We start from the raw sequence: 15511 nt of genomic DNA on the forward strand, positions 1-15511 counted from the left end.
GTGGTGATTGATTGATATCCTAGTATTGGTTGTGCTTATTCGTCTTATGTGCGTAGCTAACATATAAGATAACGTGTTAATCTCTATTGAAGCGAAAGTGAATATAGGGATTTAAAACTTGCCATGCTAGCATAGGTTCATGTATAATTGTTATGTATGATTCGTAGGTAATTTTAACCATCTTACTTGTCCTATGTAATCACAATAGATAACTTGCACATTAAACCTTTATGTTGTCAAATTCTATAGACATATAGGGTCTCAACATAATTGGTGTCTATTCAGCTTCTATCTCTTTTTTGGATGTCTGGTAGTAGGGTATTCGTACAACGAAAGTTGGCGTTTACTAGTTTCATGTTATCCGATTAGTTGTCATCACCATTACATGCTAAGGTTAAGAACAATGACTTTGAATGAAGCATTTAATGAAGTTAGAATCTCATGTTGGTCTCATATAGTTAATACAATCACTTTTAATCTGTTAGGTAATTGCATGTTAGTTTAATCTTAGTTATAAACATCTCAACTTGTTATTGTCTTAGCATTGAGCGATAGCCATACCATTGTTGCATAGGTGCATAATCTTAAGTTAACTAAAAGAGTCTCTGTGGGAACGAATCTGATTTATATCTTATACTTCTTGCGAATGCTTATACTTGCGTGTAATTTTAGCGCGTGTTTTCGCCGTAACAAGTTTTTGGCGTCGCTGCCGGGGACTGGATGTTAATTTTTAGTTTATGTGTTTGTCATCAGTGGTCGTTAAAGTTGACTGACTCAGACTCTTTTACTTTTACGGTTTACTTGTTATGTTTCAGGTACTCATTACAATGGGAGATCCAGCAGCACGAACGAAAGCCTTGATGGATTTTTCTCAACCGAAGATCAATGACATTCAATCTATCATTGTCAGGCCAGCTATCACAGCTAATACCTTTGAGACCAAGCCTGGCATAATTCAGATGGTAAAGAATTCAGTCCAGTTTGGGGGTTCTCTAACGGAAGATCCCAGTACGCATATTAGGGATTTCATAGAGATCCGTGACACCTTCAGGTTCAATGGTGTGTCTGAGGATGCGGTGAAACTGAGACTATTCCCATTCTCTCTGAGGGACAAGGCTAAGAGCTAGTTACACTCTATACCAGCTGGTTCGATTACTACTTGGGAAGATCTTGCTCAGAAGTTTCTTACTAAATTCTTCCCTATGGCGAAGACAGTTGCAATCAGGAATGCTATTACTCAATTTGCGCAGTAATCGGGAGAAACTCTATGTGAAGCTTGGGAGCGCTACAAGGAGATGCTTAGGAAGTGTCCTCATCATGGAATGCCTGATTGGATGATCATCAACTGCTTCTATAACGGTTTGGGAGCACAGTCAAGACCCATGCTCGATGCAGCATCAGGTGGAGCATTATGGGCAAAGAGCTATGAGGAAGCTTATGAGCTAATTGAACTGATAGCTGCTAATGAATATCAGTATCCAACCCAGAGATTACCACAGGGCAAGGTAGCAGGAGTTCTTGAAGTGGATACAGCTACGGCTATCACTGCTCAACTAAAGGCGTTGTCTATGAAGATCGATTATCTGGCTAACTATGGTGTTAAGCAGATAAATAGTGTTTGTGAGCTGTGTGCAGGTCCGCATGCGATGGAGCGATGCGCTATATCTAGTGACTCAGCTCAGTTTGTGAGCAACTTTCAGAGATCGCAGCAACCAGTTCCAGACACTTATCACCTTGACAACTGGAATCATCCTAACGTCAGTTGGAGCAACAATCAGAATGCGATGCAACAACCATTCCAGCAGTTTGGAAACAAGCAATTTAATTCTCCTGGTTTTCAACAACAATTTGCACCAAGACAACAACTCCAACTTCAACAACAAACTCATGATGCAGGTCAATCTTTGAATGAAAATTAAGAATTGGAGGAGTTGAGGCTTATGTGCAAAAACCAGGCTCTTATATGCCAAAGCCAGGCTGTTTCTATCAAAACTCTGAAGAACCAAATAGGGCAAATTGCTAACGCCTTATTGAATCGACCACAAGGAACGCTTCCTAGTGCTACAGAAGCCAATCCAGGCAAGAGGGAAGTTTAAGAACAGGTGAACGCCATCACCTTGAGGCTTGGAAAGGTCGCAAGCCCCCAAATTCAGCAAGACGAAGAGCCTGAAAAATCTCAAGTTTTAGAAAATGCAGTTGTGGCTGAAGAAGAAGTGCAGAAGGAAGCAGAAGTGGAATCAAGGAAGAAAATTGTGGAACACACTCCTCCTGAGGGTAATACAAGGGAGAAACAGGTCTATCCTCTGTTGGATTTTAAATGCAGCGGGGGCATGGCAAAACACTTTTACACATATAAAATCCAAATAAAAGCATATAAATCGTGAATAAAAATTCGAGGGATCGAATCTAACCTTTTAAAATAATTCGGAGACAACGATCAGAGATCCTTAGCAGTTGCTCCTCAAGTGTGAAGCACTCCACCGGTATCCACCAAGAAAACGATGTTAAGGAGGAGGAAGGAGGTGGAGAGAATTGGGTTTTCCAAACTTTTTGGGTTTTCGGGTTTGATGTGGGGTTAGAATAAAATTAGGGTCTATAATAGTGTATTTATAGGCAAAATTTTCAGCTGAAATTTTCCCATAAATATTATTATTATTATTCCATTTATTATTCTCATTAATAATTAAAACACCTTTTAATCATTAATCCTTTTTCTAAACATTTTAGAAATAATTCTCTCTCTTGATTTAATTTCCAAAAATTAAATCCTTTAATTAATAATATTAAGAACTTTTCTTAATTATTTTATAATCAATTAAATCTCATTTAATCAATTATTAAATTTGCCAATTAATTATTTTTTTCACAAATAAATAATTATTTAGCCATTATTAATTAATTCCTCCACCATTAAATTATTCTCTTTTTATGGTGTGACCCTATAGGTTCAATATTAAGCCGGTAGTAGAAATAAATAATAATAAAACTATTTTATCATTATTTATATAAATCTCTAATTTATTAAATATGATTAATTAATTAATCATATTTATTCTACATCGTGAGGGATACTTCTCAGCATATCGCGACTATCCGGATAATATGAATTCACTGCTTAGAATACCAAGAACCTGTCAGTGAATAGTTACCGTACAATAAACTCCTTCTACCCTACAATGTCCCGATTAAATACAAGGCATGGATCTCGTGTCAAGCCTATCTAATTCAATCACTTTGCTTACCATTTACTATGTGTAGTTCTATGCAAATTAGAAACTCCTTTCTAATTTCATTTACTCTGGCCAGAGATTCCTGAACTAGCATAAGTGGATCAGCCTTGAACATTCGCTTCCTTCACTGGAAGGGGTAGATCCTTTATTGATCATACACTATCTTCGTGTATAAATTTCTATACCCAGAATAGCCCTAATAATTGTCCTTGGAGACTAAGAACTAAACCAAAGCATAGTTCAGTGTACACAAGATGACTATGATGACCTCAAGTCTAAGGATACTTGTACAACTATCACTATGTGAACAACTGCTGACACGTGAGTGAACTCCATCAGTTGTTCAGCTGTGCGAGTCATGTTCAGTGAACTTATTCTATAATAAGCACCTACATACTAGCTATAGTGTCACCACACAAATGTCTATGAGAACAAACATCCTTCATAATGAAGCAAGCATAGTATGTACCGATCTTTGCGGATTATTAATTACCAGTTAGTAATCCTATGACCAGGAACTATTTAAGTTTAGAGTTATCATCTTTTTAGGTCTCACTATTATGATCTCATCATAATCCATAAAAAGCTTTACTCTAAACTATGGTATATCTTATTTAAACACTTAAATAGATAAAGCCCGTAATAAAAACAAAACAAGTCTTTTATTAATATCAATGAAATCAAAACAGATTACATAAAAGTTATTCCTAAATCCTCATACATGATTGGACTTAGGACATATTCCTTTCAATCTCCCACTTGTACTAAAGCCAATCACTCTGGTATCTAATACCCATCCTGTCATTATGATGATCAAAGTGACTTTCATAAAGTAGCTTTGTGAGTGGGTCTGCTATGTTGTTATGTGTGTCAACTCTAATTCAATACAATACAAGAAATGTTACCGCGCTCCCACTAAACCTTTTGTAGACGCATGGTTCATCTACGTTTTTGATAAAATCAAACTCTTTGATTGTCTCATCAAAACGAATGTTCCATCTTTCGAGAAGCCTGTTTTAAACCACATATGGTTCGCAGTAGCTTACACACTAGGTTTTCATTTCTCTTGGAAAGAAAACCATCTGGCTATATGCCAGATCTCATAGTCGTAGTAAGCAGCAATCGCAAGCAAAATCCGAACCGATTTTAACAGGGCTACAGGTAAAAGGTTTCATCAAAGTCAATCCATTGCCTTTGTTTGAATCCTTTTTCCAAAAGCCTGGCCTTAAAGGTCTCCACCTGGCCATCTGCTATAATCTATCTTTTGTATACCGTATACATAGATTCCATTCTGGATTTTATGGCACTATGCCATTTCTCTGAGTCAACACTACTCATAGCCTCATCATTATAGGTCACAAGGTCGTCATCATCAATGATCGACAACTCATTGTCATTCTCAATGACAAGGCCATAATACCTCTCAGGTTGGCGAGACACTCTCCCTGATCTATGAATGGGCTGTTCCACAAAAGGTTGTTCAGTCAGAACAGGTGTTTCCACTTGATCCGTAGTGGTTTGTGCTTCTTGAACTTCATCAATTCCAATTTTGCTCCCACTGTTTCCTTCAAGGATAAACTCCTTTTCCAAGAAGGTAGCATGTCTGGAGACAAACACCCGATGATCGGTGTAAAAGTAATACCCTATAGTCTCTTTAGGATATCCCACAAAACTATATTTTACGGATCGATATTCCAGCTTATCTGGGTCAACTTTCTTGACATAAGCTGAACATCCCCAAATCTTAACGTGTTTAAGACTCGGTTTCCTTTCTTTCCATATCTCATACGGAGTTTGAGAAACAGATTTGGAAAGCACCTTATTCAGTAAATATGCTGAGGTTTCCAATGCATAACCCCATAGGAATACTGGAAGATTTGCATAGCTCATCATGGACCGACTATGTCTAACAAAGTTCGATTTCTCCTTTCAGATACTAATTTGGAGGAGTCCACTGGGAGACTATACCATTTACTTTGAGATAATCTAGAAACACTCCATTAAAGTATTCACCACCTCGATCTGATCGAAGAGTTATAATACTATGTTTGGTTGTTTCTCCACTTCATACTTATACTCTTTGAACTTTTCAAAGGCTTCAGACTTGTGTTTCATCAAACACATATCCGAATCTAGATCTATCATCTATGAAAGTAATGAAGTATGAAAATCCACCCATGGCTTGCGTAGACATTGGTCCACATACAACTATGTGTACCATTCCTAGCAAATCTGCAGCCCTCTCTCCATGTCCACTAAATGGAGACTGCAGTGCCACTATAAAGTGAGATTTTCATCATCTCTTTTCTTTTATTAGTTTGTTCAATCTGAAATAAATTATGTCACATACATACAGACCATTATTTAAAGTACCACGTCCATAAAGAATATTATCTCTAAGAATAGAACATTCATTATTCTCAATAATAAATGAAAAATCCACCCAAGTCTAACATGGGAATAATATTCCTCACATTCGAGGGAACAAAATAACAATTATTTCAAACAATAGTCTTGCCCGTAGGCCTATCAAATGAAACGATTCTACATCTACAGCAGCAACTCTTGCTCCATTTCCATCAATAGAATCACCTCCTCTTCCTCAAGAGTCCTACTTCTCCTTGGTCCCTGCAACAAATTGCAGATATGAGAACCACAGGCGGTATCTAATACCCAAGTAGAAATGACATATTCACTTCTATCATGAACATACCTGAATCAGAAGCGGTAGTCTCACTACCCTTCTTCTTCTTCAATTCTACAAGGTAAACCTTGCAGTTCCTCTTCCAGTGCCCCACCTTGTTACAGTGAAAGCAAACAACTTTGCTCTTGGGGTCTTCAGCTTTTGGTGGAACCGACATTTTCTCACCTACTTTCTTCTTCTTGGAAGAGTTCCTCTTCCTTTTCTTAGGATTGGAACCTTCACCAGTTAGAAGAACAGAACTCTTCTTAGGGGGAAAATTCGATTCCGCAGTCTTCAACATGTTGTGGAGTTCAGGCAGGCTGACATCCAACTTATTCATGTGAAAGTTCACAACAAACTGCGAGAACGAACTCGGAAGTGATTGCAAGACCAAGTCTTGGCTCAGCTCCCCATCCATGGCAAAACCAAGTTGTCCAAGACGTTCAATCAAATTGATCATCTTAAGTACATGGTCATTCACAGATGATCCCTCAGACATCCTACAACTGAACAGCTCCTTCGATATCTCATATTGAGCTGTCCTTCCTGCCACATCATACAACTCTTGTAGATGCATGAGGATAGTGTGAGCATCCATATGCTCATGTTGCTTCTGTAGCTCAATGTTCATAGAAGCTAGCATGATGCATTGAGCAACATTTGCATCATCTATCCACTTACGATACACAACATGTTCATCATTATGTGCATCACTAGCAGGTTCAGTAGGCTTAGGTGAGTCAATCACGTATTCCAGCTTCTCAATCCTGAGAACAATTCTCAAGTTTCGAAGCCAGTCAGCATAATTAGGACCAGTCAATTTGTGAGCATCTAGTATGCTCCTGAGTGATAGTGCATAAGACATAACGTACAAAGTAAATCTGTAAATGATAAACACATAACAACACTTAGCAAATATTTGATTTCATTTCAAAACACTATATGAATCGGGTCTTTATTCATAAGTGGCTCCCACTAGTTTTCCTAATTTATTCAACCCCCTACGTGAAAAATTAAGCATTCATAATGCTAGTGGGAATAGGGATCCTACATTCCATTACACGACCCCGGCTGTAGCACGAACCGCCATGTAATGTTCAATAGGCAGACAACTCTTGTCAATTACATCTCATGTTATTCCCTAATCAAACTTTAGCCTCTTGAATAATTGAGTCTCGGCTATAGCACGACAAACTCAATATTCTAAGTCAAGTCTAACCCAACATTCCGTACAGTTGAATCAGTCCCCAAAGGCCCACGGCTGTAGCACGTACCGACCTTTAGATTCTTATTCAATGTACACATCTCTATGTAATAGACAAGTATTTCTTATTTCGAAATCAAAGCCCTCGGCTGTAGCACGAACCGACAATGATTCAAAAATAAGAACTACTTTTCTATCATGTTGGAAGGCTATGACCGACACAAGCCCGTTGTGTCATTGACCAATTACTACTTGATATTATTTAATTTTAGAGGGATTATATTACGTTACAATCATAATCATATTATAAAGAGATTCTTCCTTTTAAATTAAATATTTCAAATCAATAATCAATAATCAGATGATTCCCAGATCGGGTAGAGCATTGTCAAGAGGCGTCACTTAATAACCCTTTCTTACAGATAGAAATCTGTTGTTGACAGAATCATCCTTTCTCTCATATCGAAAATTCATATTCAATTACGTGTTTCACAAACACAAGAATCTCATGATTGTATTCATAATATTATTCTTAAGGTTATGAAACAATTTCACTATACTAGGTTGTCTAACAAACGCCTTATATTTATTTAAGTTCACCTAAATCTATCATCGCATGATAAACTAAGCATATATCACATATATCAACATGAATAAACATCAAGGTAGGCATGTTACATCATCTAGCACATTAGTCTAAGCATTATACATCTCCATGTATCACATGAAGCATTTAAAATCAATTAAAACAATCAAAATCAGCTTTAAAACACTTCATGGAAATATAAACAGTTAAAAACTTTTATATAAACTAAAATTGATCACTCCATTAGATCCGTCTCGGAAAAACGAATCCAACGGTATATTGCACGCCCAAAACAGAGTTACGAAACTCCCAGAAAATTAATTTTAAAATCAACAGACGTGCTGTAACGCATTACAGGAACGCGTTACAAGCCCTGTAACGCATTCCGGTGATGCGTTACACCCCTTTTCAGCCATTAAAGGGTGTAACGCATTCCGCGAATGCGCCACAGGTGTGTAACGCATTCCCGGAATGCGTTACACCCCTATATTTTTTTTTTTTAATTTTCAGCAGCCGACTTCTTTTTCCTTCTCGATCAGCGTGCTTGTCAGACTGTTCCTGTTCTGTAAAAATCATAATTAATTCATACAAGCACATAAAATTCTGAAATTTTTACCACAGATCTATATGCATACAACCTATGCTTTGATACCATTGTTGGATTTTAAACGCAGCGGGGGCATGGCAAAACACTTTTACACATATAAAATCCAAATAAAAGCGTATAAATCGTGAATAAAAATTCGAGGGATCGAATCTAACCTTTTAAAATAATTCGGAGACAACGATCAGAGATCCTTAGCAGTTGCTCCTCAAGTGTGAAGCACTCCACCGGTATCCACCAAGAAAACGATGTTAAGGAGGAGGAAGGAGGTGGAGAGAATTGGGTTTTCCAAACTTTTTGGGTTTTCGGGTTTGATGTGGGGTTAGAATAAAATTAGGGTCTATAATAGTGTATTTATAGGCAAAATTTTCAGCTGAAATTTTCCCATAAATATTATTATTATTATCCCATTTATTATTCTCATTAATAATTAAAACACCTTTTAATCATTAATCCTTTTTCTAAACACTTTAGAAATAATTCTCTCTCTTGATTTAATTTCCAAAAATTAAATCCTTTAATTAATAATATTAAGAACTTTTCTTAATTATTTTATAATCAATTAAATCTCATTTAATCAATTATTAAATTTGCCAATTAATTATTTATTTCACAAATAAATAATTATTTAGCCATTATTAATTAATTCCTCCACCATTAAATTATTCTCTTTTTATGGTGTGACCCTGTAGGTTCAATATTAAGCCGGTAGTAGAAATAAATAATAATAAAACTATTTTATCATTATTTATATAAATCTCTAATTTATTAAATATGATTAATTAATTAATCACATTTATTCTACATCGTGAGGGATACTTCTCAGCATATCGCGACTATCCGGATAATATGAATTCACTGCTTAGAATACCAAGAACCTGTCAGTGAATAGTTACCGTACAATAAACTTCTTCTACCCTACAATGTCCCGATTAAATACAAGGCATGGATCTCGTGTCAAGCCTATCTAATTCAATCACTTTGCTTACCATTTACTATGCGTAGTTCTATGCAAATTAGAAACTCCTTTCTAATTTCATTTACTCTGGTCCGAGATTCCTGAACTAGCATAAGTGGATCAGCCTTGAACATTCGCTTCCTTCACTGGAAGGGGTAGATCCTTTATTGATCTTACACTATCTTCGTGTATAAATTCCTATACCCAGAAGAGCCCTAATAATTATCCCTGGAGACTAAGAACTAAACCAAAGCATAGTTCAGTGTACACAAGATGACTATGATGACCTCAAGTCTAAGGATACTTGTACAACTATCACTATATGAACAACTGCTGACACGTGAGTGAACTCCATCAGTTGTTCAGCTGTGCGAGTCATGTTCAGTGAACTTATTCTATAATAAGCACCTACATACTAGCTATAGTGTCACCACACAAATGTCTATGAGAACAAACATCCTTCATAATGAAGCAAGCATAGTATGTACCGATCTTTGCGGATTATTAATTACCAGTTAGTAATCCTATGACCAGGAACTATTTAAGTTTAGAGTTATCATCTTTTTAGGTCTCACTATTATGATCTCATCATAATCCATAAAAAGCTTTACTCTAAACTATGGTATATCTTATTTAAACACTTAAATAGATAAAGCCCGTAATAAAAACAAAACAAGTCTTTTATTAATATCAATGAAATCAAAACAGATTACATAAAAGTTATTCCTAAATCCTCATACATGATTGGACTTAGGACATATTCCTTTCATCCTCCACTTCCTTTTCCTAAGAGGCTGCAGAAGCAGAAGTTGGACAAGCAATTTGCTAAGTTTCTGGAGGTATTCAAGAAACTTCACATCAACATACCTTTCGCTGAAGCTCTTGAACAGATGCCTAGCTATGCGAAGTTTTATGAAAGGTATTCTCTCTTGGAAAGTGAAACTCGATGATTTAGAGACCATTGCTCTTACGGAGGAATGTAGTGCTGTGCTGCAACAGAAGTTGCCTCCGAAGCTTAAAGATCACGAAAGCTTCACTATTCCTTGCACCATCGGAAACTTGTCGTTCGACAAATGTTTGTGTGATTTGGGAGCTAGCATCAATCTGATGCCTTTGTCTATCTTCAAGAAGTTGGTTTTACCTGATCCAAAGCCTACATATATGTCCTTACAGTTGGCCGATCGTTCTATTATATATCCACGAGGCATTGTGGAGGATGTCTTGGTCAAGGTAGACAAATTCATCTTTCCTGCTGACTTTGTAATTCTTGATTTTGAGGAGGATAAGAAGATTCCCATTATCTTGGGAAGACCATTCTTAGCTACTGGCCGAACTATGATTGATGTGCAAAAAGAAGAGCTTACGATGAAGGTTCAAGATCAAAAGGTCACTTTTAATATGTTCAAGGCAATAAAGTTACCCACAGATAAAGAGGAGTGCTTTAAAATAGAGCGGGTCGACTCTGTCGTGAATTCGGAGCTTGAGCAACTGCCAAAGTCAGATACCTTAGAGAGATCCTTAATAGGGGAATCAGTTATTGAAGATGAAGGGGGAGCAGAGCATCTGCAGGTTTTGAATGCACCTCCGTGGAAGAGGAAGTTGGATATTCCACTCGATTCTCTTGGGTTAGCAGAGCTGAAAATTTCTCAAGAGCATCTCGAGGCATCTATTGAAGAAGCTCCCACACTTGAGCTCAACCCACTGCCAGATCACTTGACTTATGCATTCTTAGGTGCACCCCATGATAAGGGTGACCAGCCGGTTCCTCCCGTGCTTACAAAGGGTTCTTCTCATACGTAACAGGCAGTTGATAGGACTGGTGTTGGTGATACGTAGTACATGCAATTGACTAGGCGTATGGAGGCCATGCATGACATTTATAGTCGTTTTGCTGCAGATTTGACATAGGCTTTGGGCATTGTTTTTCGGGCCACTGGTGTCGAGGTTGATTGGCCACCTGATCCTCCACCCGAAAAGGGTGATCCTCCTGCTAACTAGGTATGCCTTGTATCCTTATTATTACCTTCAATGAGGACATTGAAAATTTTAAGTTTGAGGGTGATAATGTAAGGATTAGTTTCTGTGTGTCCATATAGATTCATGTTGCATGTTTAGTTATATTTCATTCATATTTTTGCATGTTTGTTCATATAGGACATTTTTATTTGTGTTTTTATGTGAGTCCATATAGTTGCATTAGCATGCATTTAACTGATCCCTTAGATTGAGCTGTTTCTGATTGATTGGTTGATGTTAATTTGAGTGTGGTGATGACGAATAAAGGGTTGTTTAAGTCTTAATGAATTGATTTGCATGCCAGAAAAAAAATTCACAAAGTCTTATAGGATTCCTTTTGAGCTAGATTATGATCATGCTTGTTGATTTGTTGAGATTTAATCACTTGGTTATATTTAGAATTTTTGCTATTCTCGTAATGACGTAAAAACACTGATTTTTAAACTGGAGAAAAACTTGGATTTCGATGCTAGTTGTGGCTAGGTGTCAAATGGCTAGTAGCCGGCTCATATTTCTATGAGTAGTCTAGGGTTGAATGAGATGGAGCGAAACGTACTTATTTATAAATTGTTGAAAAAAGAAGAAAAAAAAGAAAAGAGAAAAAAAATGTGTTATGCATAATTGATCAAGAGTGAGCTCTTTAATACTCAACTTATTAAGTTCTAGGGGACTTTGTGCCTAGTGACCTAAGGCTTTTATAGTCTGGGATCCGTTAACCTAACGCTCGCTACATGGGTATTATTGTATAAGTCTTTTGGGACCTCATTCATTGCATGATCAAATAAGCATCTTTGTTATGTGTTCAATAATAGCATGAATCCTTGTATAACTCTAGTAGAAAGGAGGTGTTGAGAGTCATTATGCGTTTAACGTCTATTCTGTTTATAAACTTGTGATTGTTTTGATGATAAGATATGTTAGGTCACATACACTGTAGAAGGGGGTTGAATACAGTGTATACTACAATCAAATCGAATTAAGAACACAAGTATGTAACACAAAATAATCTTATTAATAAAATAGTATTACAATGGAACTGTTCTCTCTCAGTGATGAACAAATATTATGAGAGCTTATAGGGTTACAATGAATAATATTCTCGATTAAGATAACACTTATAGTGTAAACCATATGTTGTGTTTATATATCACACAGTTACAAGATAATCTTCTAATTGATATCGAATATGATTCTGTATCCTAAATTATATCAACTAGTTATCATTTCTTCGAGTCTTCTATTCTTCATAGAATTCTTCTCCATGCATATCTCTTTTTGTTTTAGTCTTGATCTTCTTTCCATTCAATCAACCGCCTTCCTTATCTGACAGTCTTCTTAAGTTCTGATATTATCTTCTAATAAATATCTTCTGATATCTTAAGTTCTGATAACTTAAGTTCTGATATCTTAAGTTCTGACTTCAGTATAAGTACTGATTTCCAGTTAAGTCCTGATTTGTTCAGTTAGTCAAGATCTGAAAACTAAACACAAATCACTATTAGACATGATATCATAAATATATCTAACAATCTCCCCCAACTTGTAAATTAGCATAATATACAAGTTTAATAGATATTTGATGATGTCAAAAACATTAAGTACAAATGCATATGAGAATTTGACTAAATAACTACAACTTACAGTCCTTTAAGCTTTTACCATCCTTAAAGTCTGATATCAGCTTTAGCCTGTATATCCTTCAGAATTTAACAGTTGTAATTCTTGACTTGACTTCAGTGTATGATCTCTTTAATGTCTGGAGTTGTTCTGAGATAGTTCTTCAACAGAGTTCTCTCAGCATATTCAATTTCATTCTGCATCCTCCTTTTTACATCTTTATGTTCAGCTGTGTCTTCACCAGTTTGAAAAATAGCAGCCCTGAGATCATTTATTTTTGCTTTCCTTAAATCCTGATCCAGTCTGATGACATAGGCTTTATCAGACTCTAGATTGAATTCCAGACCCTTAATACCAAGAAATGTAGTGATTTTGGCAGTATTAGGCTTCATCTAAACTATATCATCATTATGAGCTCTGTACTTAGGATAGTATGGCCTGTCAGACTTTACAGAATATAATTTCTTCTGTCTTTTAATATTAGACCTTATGTATCTGGCAGCACCATCTGTTGATCTGTTTTTCACTTAAAGTAGAAATAGCACATGTTGAAATTCTTCAAAGTACTTCAAACGAATATCATTCTTTCTTATATGGAATACCCTCCCATCTGTCATGAAATATAACATGCTATCTTCTTTTAGCATAGAGTGGTAGACCATTTGTACAGACTTCAGTTGATTCAATCTTTTAGGAGTTGTTCCCACTCCTGGTTCACTCAAAGAGGTTGGATTAGAGGTAGTATTATTTACTCTCTTTTCTTCAGAACTACCAATCCTGATTTGTCTCTAACTTCCTTCCCTCTAATAACTCTTGCTTCAAAACCACTTGATGTAGTCTTCAAAGTTTGAATATTCTGTTGAGCTTTTGTGAATCCTGGTAGTGGAGTGAATTTAACATGAGCACTGTCAGAGGTTAATGTACCCTTCTTTTCATCTTCTGATATCAAGCCAACTTGAGCTATGTCAGAGGTTGCTTGCTTCCTTGTCATATCAGAATTTACTATATCTTGACTCTGAACAACTTGAGCAATGTCAGAGGTTGGTTGAGAAATTTTCTTTTTCTTCAGAGTAAGACTAGTATCTTCTTCATCAATTATTTCTTCATCCATGGTTGGCAGATAGATTTTTACAAAATCATCAACTTTAGCTTTGCCCTTGAACCTTGGATCTACCTCTACTTGTGATTTGGCTTTAGATTCTAATTTGGTTGCCTCAGAGTTTGTCTTCTCTTTAATCACAATGCCCTTAGGCTTTTGAGGTATTTTTTACAGTAACAGAAGCTTTAGACTTTTATTTGACATTTTCTGCTTTAAGTCTGTCTTCTTCTGCCTTCAGACTTTCAAAGTCCATTCCTGGATTATCTTTGAGAAATAGTCTTTTTGAAATTTTCTCATCCAGCTTCTGTATCTTGGGGTCTTGATAGCAAACAGTTGTTTCCTTCCCCTTAAGCTTCAGTGTCGCATAAACTTCTGACTTTCACCCTGTATCAGAACATCAGGCTTTGTCAGAACTTGTTTACCAGAGCTTATTCTTCTAGCAGCATCAGAGCTTAATCTCTGTGTAGAAGTTCCTGCTTTCCTGAATGAAGAATCTTTGCCATGACCTCTACCCTTATTAGAGTTTCCATGGTCATCATTTCTATCATCCTTACTCTTCAGTGATTTATCAGTTTTGCATTTGGACTTAATCACTTTCTCCCCCTTTTTTGGCATCATCAGGTAGTAGAAGAGAGAGAAGTAATTCCACTGAAGATTGGATTTCATTGAGTTGAACTTGTTGAGAAGCTTGATTCTTTATTACTTCAGTAATCTGAGATTGCTGTTTCTCCTGATCTTTCTCAATATACTCAATTCTGTCAAAGGCTGGTTTGAAAAACCTTTTCTTGTCCAGTTTAAAGTTCATGTCTTGCTGAATCAGTGATTCCTAAATTTTGTCCACCTTGGCTTGAGTTTTTGAGTGTTGACCTTAAGGGTGTCTTGTACTCAATGCAGTAACTCTAAGTTGTGTCTTGAAATCATCATTTATCAGCATTTCATCAGCTTTGGCCAAGTGCTCAGCAAGAATATTTGCAGTTGGAACAAAATCAACTGTGTTCCACTCCTTTATCCACTCCTTTCCTCTTGGAGTTTCACTCCAAGGTACTGGTGCATCCCCTCTAACAAATTTCTTGATTAGATCAACTTTGCATGGAACTTGTTGAGGTGCATGTCCAAATGGACCAGCTGCATCAGCATTAAGAGTAGTACAGCTTCACCAGTATTGTCAGTATTTGCAGCATCAGAACTTACATAGCCTGCGGAATCAGCTTCCTCTGATAAAATGATAGTGTGTGAGGCTATAGAGGTTTCAAAATCATCCTCTAAGTTCTGATCAACATCCAAATTCTGATACTTACCTAATATCTGATCTTCAGCATCTAGATTCAGAAGAGGTGTTGTTGGAATATCTGCATTGAAATCAGCATCTAAAATTGGTGTTGTTGGGGGAGTAAGTTGAGTGGGTGGAGTATGTTGAAGAATGGTTGGAGCTTCCAAGTACAGAACCTCGGGCACAGTCAAGTTATTGATATCTATTTCATCACTTGTACCTGAGTTTTCAGCATGTACTGGAT

General features: G+C 36.6%; 1 non-coding gene across 1 annotated transcript; it reads right to left on the bottom strand.

The window, feature by feature from the left end:
• Positions 1-1217: 1217 nt before the first annotated feature.
• LOC141682917 (small nucleolar RNA R71) lies at positions 1218-1324 on the bottom strand. The gene has a single exon (XR_012560006.1). It is a non-coding gene; the product is annotated as a small nucleolar RNA R71 (small nucleolar RNA).
• Between the last annotated feature and the right edge of the window lie 14187 nt (positions 1325-15511).

The sequence above is a fragment of the Apium graveolens genome, chromosome 1 (assembly GCF_009905375.1).
Source record: "Apium graveolens cultivar Ventura chromosome 1, ASM990537v1, whole genome shotgun sequence".
In the NCBI taxonomy this organism is placed as follows: domain Eukaryota; kingdom Viridiplantae; phylum Streptophyta; class Magnoliopsida; order Apiales; family Apiaceae; genus Apium; species Apium graveolens.